Raw genomic sequence first — 11,382 nt, 5'->3', positions numbered from 1 at the left:
AGGCGCAATGCTGTAGAAAGTTCAATTAAGTGTTTCAAATGTATAATCATATTATGTAATTAGTCACAAAACTTTCGGTTGAATAATCGAACTCGCATTCCTATAATGCAAGTTTCTAAAAAATAGAATGGTATTTAGAAGCTAGAAGATTAGAATATAGAGAAAAGCGTCGAGTACCCGGAAAATTTTCATGAATATATTATGGATTTTTCCAATCACTCTTTATAATCTCATATTTATGGAATGCGGAAAACTAGAACAACATTGTTAATTTGATTCAGCACGTTTAATAGAAAATGATTTTGAAATCTTGATATATTTTAAAATGCAAATTTGTTTCACATTTCAAACACTTTCAGCAGTCAACAGTTAAGTGCATTTTATCAAATTGTCTCAAATAAAAAACATCTTGAACAAACATAATGAAAGAAAATTAGAAAACGATTATTTTAAAGGTTTTTTGTTATAACTTGAAGTGTTTGTAATTCTAAAATATTACAAATTAGATGAGTGTATTAGCATAAAATGATAGATCTTGTTGCTTAGACATAATTTAATTCCAATTTTGATATCTTTCAAGCAAGTAAATTCTATAATTATAATTAAGAGTTGTGTGTCCAGGTGAATATTATGACTTTGACATGTTTATACCCGATACCCATAGGATAGAAGGGTATTATAACTTTGTGCCGGCAGGAAATGTATAAAGTATATATATTCTTGATCAGCGTCAACAGCCGAGACGATCTAGCCATGTCCGTCTGTCCGTGTGAAGCACTGGATCTCAGAGACTATAAGAGATAGAGCTATAATTTTTTTTCGACAGCATTTGTTATGTTTGCACGCAGATCAAGTTTGTTTCAAATTTTTGCCACGCCCACTTCCGCCCCGCGAATTTTTGTATATACAATAATAACTATAGTAGTAATGATTCCTGAAAATTTTGTTGCGATCAGATAAAAATTGTGGAAGTTATTAAAGAAATACTTTTGTATGGGCAAAGACGCCTACTTACTAGGGGTCTTAGTTGCTTTGGCCGACAATCTGGTATATGGTGCCGTCTATGGTATATTTTGAATGCGGTGCTATATCGATATACCAAATATACCATTCGGTATATTTTTAGTATTTTTGTAGTATATTTGGTATATTTTGAGAAAAATACCGCAAAATATATTTTTTTTATTCAAAATGGGTAGCGGGTATCTCACAGTCGAGTACACTCGACTATAGCTTTCTTACTTATTTTCTTTTTTGGATTGAGTAATTGATTGGGTTATTCAGTTAGCAAACGTCAACCCTTGCAGGCAGGACTACGCAAGGATATGCGATGGCCCTCGGTCTCACACCTATGTCAACGCCTGATGGTGTGGCAGGCACGAGGACTAAGCAAAAGATAAAGATACACACATGCCAAGCACATGTGTGTGTTTGCCTTTGCTGTTAGAGTTAGAGTTTTGCATGCTGCGCCCGCATGGCGCTACAACTGAGAAATGGGTCCGAATTGAGAAGTGAGAAACCATTTGGCAAAAGTAATAGCAATAGCAATATGGTAAATGGGTTCGCTAGTTTACTGATTGCACAGATTGAGAGCTAATCGAGAAGAAGAGAGAGAGAGAGGGGAGAGAGAGCGGGAAGAGGAGGAGAACCCGCAACAAGCCTTGGCACATGTCAATGTCAAACATTGAACCTCGCAAGATGCGCATTAAAGGAATTTCGCCGACTTGATGGCACCTTTCGATACACATACTGTATGTACAAAGCATCTATTGCATTAGAATTTTGTTTGCATTTGGGGGCACATTTCGATTTCGTATGCTCGATCGAATCGGCGCCAAATATCTCATGCATATCACAGAATTTATCGTATAACTAGCGTGATCTGCAGGCGCAATGCATTGAATTATTTGTTGTGATGTGATTGTGGCTCGAGTCCGAGAGTAATATGTGTGTACGTGTTTCGCGTATTCTTTTTGGGAATATTCTCGAGAATGGTGTGTGGGGTATTTTAGAATATCTTAGCTTGCTTAGCGCATAAATTAACGGAACGGACTTCTCCAAAGTCGGAGCAAGTCGGGTCGGTCAGTGGAAGTTCAAGGTGTTCCTCCCAACTCCAGATCGAAATTGATATCCAAAAAAAAAAAAAAAAACAAAATGCCCAAGAATCTCAAATCCGATATCCAGTCCACACATTTGTCGACTACTGTACTCTCTCGATGGTCGTATATTATCATCGATATGTGATATCAGTTGTCCCTGAAATAGCGCTTGGATCAATGCACTCTCCATATATCATCATGCGATATTGTATATTGAGTTTGAAAAGCCAAAGATGTAGGAGAGTATGCTACTGCTGCTGCAATAGTTTGCGGCGCAATGACTTTTTGTGACAAAAACACACACTGATCATCCGATTTGCATCGCATTGATAATCGTTTCTCAATTTTCGTATGCCGCGTCGATTCATATCATACGATATGCATGCAATGTGCGAATCCATATGTAATTTATCTTCGTATTTTTTTGATACATTTTCTTCTTTGGCTGATGAAACCAAATCGATGAAATCATCTCTGAAGTCGAAGTCACCGTTCGGTTCCCTCTTGACCTTAGCCCCAAAAGAGAACATTGTGCTGTGCAATAAAATTGTGGGTCACTTCCATTGAAGTCATTAATATAAAAGTAATTCACTTACCGAAGATGTAAATATATGAGCTGAAGAATTGTAGTTGGAAAGAATAACAAGCGTTGTGTTTTTCTCTTCTTTTTATTTTGAGGTTCAGGTGTGTTGATAACATGCGTAACCAAATGATTTCTTGGAAATTTTTGCCGAGCTCAGTCTCTCAGTCTCAGTCTCAATGCCGCCGACATTCTGTTGGAGATTCCCCCAGCAGCAATTACTTAAATGAAAGTGAAGTTCAAGTAAAAGTGAAGCGAAGAAAGCGAAAGTTGCGCTTTGTCTGAGATGACGACAAATAATGCATAGGAATATGTATCAAACGATTTGGATATATTTAAAATGTTTGTGGTAGAAAAAGTGTGAGACGAATTTAAATTTAATGTATACTTTATAATGACACTATTAAAGAATTTAATATGATAACAGGTAAATATTCATGGCTACAAAATTAGAAAAACAATCAAGCAGAAGGCGTTGGGGCTGAAAACTTAAGGAAAAGTTTGTAGCTAAATAGAACAAACACGCAAAGAAAATAATTAGATTCCATTGAATTGTTGTAATCAGATTATTCGTTTAAGGTAAAAGATTATTAAATACGTTTAAGGCTAAAGTTTAAGACACACATTCGGGTGTGCTCGACTGTGAGATACTCGCTTCCGATTTTAAACGAAATCACAACAAAGCGGAATTAATTTTAAAATATACCAAATTAAAATACCATAAAAATACAAAAAATATACTAAATTCTTTAATTGGTATATTGATACAGCACTCCATTCAAAATATACCACAGAATGCAAAATATACCGTAAAGTGCTTTATTAAAGTAAACTTTATTGGGTTTCTAGAGGCACAAAGTTATAATACTTTTCTACCCAAACATACAGAACAAAAACTGTTTCAGAATTACATAACTAAAAAGGAATTTGCTTAAGTTTAGGAATGAATATCTTTGCATTCTATTTAATCGATACTTAATTAGGGAATTTAAATTTTTACAGTAATAAATATTTATTCACCATCCTAGATGGTTGTGCACTCTATTCAGCACTTTCAGTTCATTTACTATTCGAATGACAAAGTTGAATAACCGATTTCAATCAAGTTGAAAGTCGCAATTCATCTTGCAAGTTGCCAGGTTGCCAGCCAGGTTGCCAAGCTTCCACTGTTAAATGTATTTCTTGAAGACAATTTGTTGATGTCTAGCCTCATTGCTCATCATGCACACTTTGTGTTTGTCTCTCTGAAGTCATGGGCATGAACCTGATACTGATACTGAAACTGAATGAAAGAAGTGCTGCCTGGCTATCTGGATATTGGATAAGCGTTGTCTTTGTCTCCCTCTCCCCAAAGTGAACGCAACGCAAATCCGTTACAAACTCGTGAACTGAGTGCCAGAGAGCAGCAGCTCCTGCAGTTTGAGGAAAGTTCGTGACATGGCATCAACAGTTTGTCATTAAACATTTCGACAATAATTTGCTTTTGTGCTCTGCTCGTATTTATATGTATTTAAAGTTTTTTTTTATTCGCATTTCTTTGAAACTTCCCGATTGTAACCGTAGACCGTCAGAAATTGTTATGGCAGGTAATTTACATAAAAGATAAGTGGATGCAGCACTACTTACAATTCTGATTAGTCTCTGCGACTCCCCCAGAGACAGGAGAGAGACCTGTCTGCTATTGAAGAAGAAAACTCGCCACGAAATGCGGCCTTTTGTTATTGTAAATACGAGTTCGCATTTTGTGTTGTGTGTGACTTTTGGCTTTTGTTGTTTGTGCTGTTAGTTTTGCTGTGGACTTTGACTTCCTAAAGGTATTAAAGCAACAAAAAAAAACAACAAAAAAGAAAAACAAAACACATATCCAAATAGAATATTTGAGCTACTTGTTGCCGTGTCTCTTCAATTGTCATGGAAATGGGTTTGTGCTCAGGTTGCGTATACGACGTGTGTGCACATACTGCTTACCACCTTCCTCCCCCGCCCAGTCTTCTTCCTTCAATGGCAACAATAGATACTCAGAGCTGTGGCCAGTGGCAGCCAGGCCCTGACCCGCTTAGTTAGCGTTATCTGCATCACTTCGCAACTTGCAAGTCGCAGTTGTAGTCGAAGTTGAAGTTGAAGTCGAAGTCGAAGTCTGCGCCAATAAAACAAATTAAAGTCAACAATTGACGGCAGTTAGGACCTGAAGCTACTCGCCTTGAATGCGAAACCGAAACCAAAGTTGATCGTCTGTTCAATTGCAATGCTCTGTCTCGTTATCAGCGACCTCATCGATTCGCTTCTATTTTTGGGGGAGTCAACTAAGAGTGAGAGAGGAGTGAGGAGAGCTTTGGCTATCATTTGGCAATAATATTTTTTGTGCCGCAATTGTTTGCAGTGTTGCATTTGCATTCGTTTTGCGCCTGACAGTGAATAATTTGCCATTTGAGTGGAGTTCGTTTGAGTTCGATTTTGTGGCCGTTTAATTTGGCTTTAATGACTTTGAAAAGCGCAAATCAAAAACGCTGCGAGCCCTTTGCTAACGCAGCTGCAATTTTCCAGCCACATTTTTCAAGTGCTCAACTTAATGGGCCCACAAATAGCTAAAGGATGCCTAAAAGTGATGCATCAATTGCGATAGTTACTTTTAATATGTATATTAGGTTAATGGTTGCTGCTACATTTATTGATGGTAGACGAAGAAAACGTTGAAGAGAGCATTTCAGTCCCATTAGTAGCATGATTGTTTATTGAAGTTTTTGATTTATATCAATAAAGTAAGTAGAGCGAATAGAGAAACTAATAAAAATGTTTATGGTGTTGAATTTATGAATCACTAACAATCAATGTAGCATAGAAACCCAAGGAAATAAATCATATTAAATAAATATCATTATAATAATATCTTTAATATTATAAAACAAGTCAGAAAGCTAGCAAATAATCATTTTCAATAAAAGCAACACTTTGCGGTATCTATTCTTAAAATATACCAAACTGATATACCAAAGGCTATATTTGGTATATCAAATTAGTATTACTAGATGTGCATTAGAAGCAAGTCACTGCGGCATTATTCGTAAAATATACCGAATTGTTATATCAAAGTATACTGAAATGATACCACAGGCTATAATGTGGTTTATCAATATACTAGATCAACAAATTATTGTAGAATACTTTTTAAAAATATCTTTAGATCGCATTAAATCAATCAATTGAAAGCAAAAGAGAGAAATATAATATTTCTAGAGAAGTTGAGTCATTCATATGACAAATATATGTATATATGTATATCGTAAAACAATAATGATATTAACATCATTTATGTATAAAATTTATCAACTTTCGCAGCATTTCGATAAATAACAGTTTATTTAATATAGCAGATTAGTGGAAATGTCAACTAGGAAATTATCAAGAATAGGAATATATTATCATAATATCTGCATTAATGAATTATACAGATCAAGTGGCTGTATTAAAAATATTTAATTCTTTGACTGTTAAGAGCTAGAATATATTATCAACTTATATCAAAAATATAAATAAAATATATAGAGCAACTTTAAATCTTGATATTTAAAGAAATATAAATAAAAAATAAATAAAATATATAGAAAGCTAGTTCGATCGAGAAGTAAATCTTGAATTTATAGATAGTGAAACAGTTATATGATTAATAATTATTGTTGTCATAAACTTTAGCAGTAAAACTATCAATTTTATAGCAACCTTATCAAACTGAAAAGGTTTTCGGCAAGTTCGATTTGTTGACAAACAGTTGTCACCACAAAAGGGCAACAAAAGAAAGCACTTGATAGCGCTCAAGTGGGCACTCGAGGTAGACTTAATGCCACTGCCATCGAGTGAACCGAGTGAACGTTTGCTGCCACAGTCTACTGATATCCCAGCAGTTGATTCAATAGTCGATATTTCCCGCACACACACAAACACACACTCAGCACACTCAGTGCATAACACACGCATTCGCGTGAGTTTGCTGTTATCAAAAATGTATAAAGAAATTTCCATCGATCGACTTGACAGAGAGAAAGTGTGGCACATAGGCGCGGGTGGCGCCTCTGCTGTGACTTGAAACTGGGATGCGGGATGTTGCGAATGTTCTGAGTGTGTGTGTGTATGCGTGGGTGTGTATACTAATGTGTTAGTGTGGGTGTATGCGTGGGGATACGCAGCAGGCAGCGAGCTACGCGCGCTTTATGTTTGCCTGAAACTTTTGGCATTCTTATCATTTCCCAAGAGAGGCGTGTGAAAATCGATGCCAGTGGAAAAAGCAACAAAAGCGCGTGACGTCAGAGAGAGTGAGGGTGCGGGAGGAGGGGAGGGGGAGAAGAGCAAGAGCAACAGCTGCGTCAGCTGCACTAGAAATGCCAACAGAAAGCGTTAGCTGAAAAAAAAGTGTGCCGCACTTTTGATAGTTGATGAGAGAGAGCGAGCGAGTGGAGGAGGGAAGGAAGAAGAGAGGAGGGGGTGAGCCTGTTTTCGGGATACACAGGAGATGCTGCTGTGTTGCCTGCTGTGGTTGCTGTGTCTCTGTTTGTCGCTCATCGCGAACCGCAAGTTTGTCGTAGCGCAGTGTGCGTGAATTGGTTGAGAGAGAGTGGGAGAGCGATAGCAAGAGAGAGCCACCCATTTAAAGGCATGATACAATAATACAAGGTAGTCTCGTCGGAAAATAGCTTTCGTCAGTGCGCATTCGTATTTCGACGCAAGAGGTTGTCTGCGGACGAAATTTTTAGCGCAATTAACCCTTATGCAAAATGACTTTTTGCCATGTATGCCGTAGACACGGATAGAATTAAAACATTTAGAGAACTAGAGAATTCTCATATATATTATTAATATTATTCATAAACAATTTACATTTTAAAAATATGTGAAGGAGACATTAACATTAGCTTAAAATATGTAAATATTAATATCATCGTCTAGGGGTTAATGCGCATTTCATTGTCGTCTCGTTCACACTACCACGCTGTGCCTCTTTCACTCGCACTCATTGCTAACATAGACAGGGTATCAGCTTTTTTCCGACGAGACTACCTTGTATAATTGTATCATGTTTAAAGGCTGCCCTCTCCACACTACAAACACTACACACACTCTCCACACACTCACTCTCCGCATTAGCAGAGCTCTCTTCTTAGTATGCGTGACGCTGTTGAACGCTTTGCTTGCCTGTTCGCCTAAAATGCGTGTCGCTGTGATAATGTGTGTCAGCCTTAGTTTTGTGTATGTGTGAGAGAGTGCGCTAGTGAGCTGATGTGCTGGTGTGCGTGTGAGTGTGACTAACATCCCCCAGCATCATCAGCACACAAACAATTTGCTTTGCATGCTGCGCTCTCTCGCTGCCTGTTCAACTCTGTGCGCCGATTACATTTGAGAAGTAAAATCTACGCCGTGTCGTACACTTGAGCCAATCTCGCTCTCTTTCTCGCTCTCACGCTCACTCTCTGCATATGTGTGTGCGTGTGTAAGAGATGGAAGTGGAGATGGAGAGATGCTAAATCCCTAGCAAATACAAGCTGCCAAAATGGGATTATCCCCCCAGCCAGCTACAAACTGAATAGCTCGAAAAGTGACTCCGAGGTGGAGGCGGCTCAAGTGAGCCCAACTCCAAATCCACCACTCAAAAGTGCCGCGGTCCTTCTATCCCTTTTTCCCTTGTCCGTCCTGTGGCAGAAGCGACGTTGCTGCGCGTTGCACGCACACAGCGAAAATGTTGAATTTTGGCGCCTTCGTGCAGCAGGCGAACAGCAAAATTAGCAGGCAAACGGCACAAAACTGAAAACAGGACGAAGCCGCGTGGTTGCTATAACAGCAACAGCAGCCGCTCTTACTCGCTCTCTCTCTCACTCGTGTCCTTGCCGCTGTTTGTGGCTCAAGGACTCGACGCGTGCTAATTTCATGACCCTGTTTCCCAGTTTCTCTCTCGCTTTCGCTCAGTGTATTTCTCTCTCGCTTTCTCTCTGTGTATATCCTGCGTATTGCAAATTATTTTTCGCTGGCACGCTTTGGAATGCGGCACCGGAAGTGTTGCTTGCTATGCGACGCTGTTCGCCTGGCACACAGGATGCTTTTTGCGTTTGATTTCAGGGACAAATATAATGATTGATGGAAGCAGTTGCTATGGCAAAAATCTCGACAGTCGCGTTAAGAGTGTGAGCAACAGCGTTGGGTGAGAGCACGTTGCATGCAACAGCTGACAAATGTAGAGAGAGTAATAGAGAGTGAGAGATAGCGTGGATGACGTCACAGCTTTGTGAGTGGAAATAACGAGTGAGTCAGCTGACAGGACGTTAAACGACTGAGAAGGAAATGTGAGAGAGAAAAGAGACAGAGAGTGAGAGATGACTCACGAATGTGGTAGATAAAGGACTAATGTGATGGGCTGTGATATGAATTTTGAAGTGATAACAGATATTGGCACAATTGATTGACTTTCTTATTAAACTTTAGTTAATAAAAAAAGGATAGGATAGGATAGTATTATAGGGGATAGGTTAGAATACGATTGGAAAGGATAGGATTGGATAGGATGGTTCTTGAATAGCATAGGATAAGAGACGATACGATAGGATAGGAAGGGATTCTATTTGATAGAATAGGAAAGAATTGGAAAGAAAAGGATAGGACATGATAGGATAGGATAGGATAGGATAGGATAGGATAGGATAGGATAGGATAGGACTGGATAGGATAGGATAGGATAGGAGAGAGTAGGATACGATACGATAGGATAGAAAAGGATAGTATTTGATAGAATAAGAAATAATTGGAAAGAAAAGGATAGGGTAGGATAGGATAGATGATGATAGGATAGGATGTGATAGGATGGAATGGGATGGGATAGGAGAGGATAGTAGACGATAGGAGAGGATAGGATAAGATAGAATAGCATAGTATTTGATAGAACAGGTTAGGATAGGATAGGAGTAGAATTCGAATAGAATGGAATGGGATGGGATAGGAGAAGATAGTAGACGATAGGAGAGGATAGGATAAGATAGAATAGCATAGTATTTGATAGAACAGGTTAGGATAGGATAGCAATAGAATTCGAATAGTAAAACGTGCGATTTAAGCTTGAAATCAATTCTTAATGCTCTTCTCTAATGAATGTTTTCACAGACAAAACTAAGCTTTAATATGGTTTAGTTAAGCATGAAATTGGTTAGTTAAGGAATATTAACATTAAATCAGTCTCAAAGTTGACTTCTTTGGCATTATATTAAAAGAGGAAGTTTATCTTATTATGACAAATTTCACTGTCTGTATTATTATTACCTGTTAGCATTAGATTAACATAAGTATATTCCAATTCCTACATTAATACCTTGTAATTATCATAAATTTTATCATCTATTGTTTCACTTGAATTTGCCAACTTTCGCAGCATTCCACTTAGCAACAATTGTGACATTTACCCATTTTTCCAGTCTCCACCTTGCAACTCTCGAATGTAGCACATGCCCCTTAAATGTATTTAGCCTTTTGCCACAGATTGCCAAATGCATAAAAATGAATATGAAAGCATTAAATATGAATAAAAATGTTTTTCGGTATTTTTTACGTTTTGTTTTTGGTTATTAAGACAAATGTGAGCAGCCCCTTTAGCCCCTCCCCCGCTGCTGAGTTGCAAGTTTCATTGATTGCATTCCATTAGAAATATGAAATTAGACTTTGCATTTGTTGCTGTTCTTGTTGTTGTAGTTGTTGTTGTTGTGATAGCACTGGCAAAGGTCAAAGGTGCAGGCGGGCAGCCAGCCAGCCACTGGCCAAGCAGCCGGCCAAGCAACAAGCTGCCTGCAACATGTGGCTGCCACACAAAAACAGGCGGCTGGCAGCAGCAACTTTATTTTTATTCTCTCTAAGTGTGGTGTGGTAAGTATAAGGTATGAAGGGTATGATAGGCTAAGGATATAAAAACAATTTAAGTTGTTATTAGCATTATTTATTTAGTATTAAATTTACATTTTGTGCTTTATTTTTTAATTTAATGTTGAAATCATGTTAAATTTATGATACTTAATTAATATAAAATTGAATTTAGTTAGGAACAACTTTTCAATTCAACATTCTTAACGTTTTGGTGTTTTATAAATTGTCATCAATTCTTATTCAAATTGACAAAATTCTCAACAATTTGGTTATTATAAATTGAACTATAAATTATTAACATTTACAAGGAAATTCTTATTAAACTTCCTTAACATGTAAGCAAAGTTAAGCAACAGCTTTAAACCTAGAAAGTTCTTTTAAATTCGTTAACTTTTCATATTATTTACATTATAGATTCTTTATGAAAGTCTTTTTAAAGAAAAACTTCGGTTTTAACAATTAGAAGAGATATAACACTGAAATTTGAAGTTTTAAGTTTCTCTCGCTGAAGTTTGGCAACATTGCTTAAGAATTTCTTCAATAAAAGCTTCGATCTTAGGAAATAGAAGAGCTATATTTCTGAAATTTAAGGTTTGCTGAAGAATTTTGTCATGCTTCTTCTTTGTGAAGTTTGGCAACATTGCTTAAGAATTTCTTCAACAACAACTTCGTTCTTAACAAATAGAAGAGCTATAATTCTGAAATTTAAAGTTTGCTGAAGAATTTTGTCATGCTTCTTCTTTGTGAAGTTTGGCAACATTGCTTAAGAATTTCTTCAAGCTCCCTATTTCTTGTCTAATCTGAAAAGTAAACTAA

Source organism: Drosophila albomicans, chromosome 2L (assembly GCF_009650485.2).
Source record: "Drosophila albomicans strain 15112-1751.03 chromosome 2L, ASM965048v2, whole genome shotgun sequence".
NCBI lineage: Eukaryota > Metazoa > Arthropoda > Insecta > Diptera > Drosophilidae > Drosophila > Drosophila albomicans.
This window is presented reverse-complemented; position numbering follows the sequence as displayed.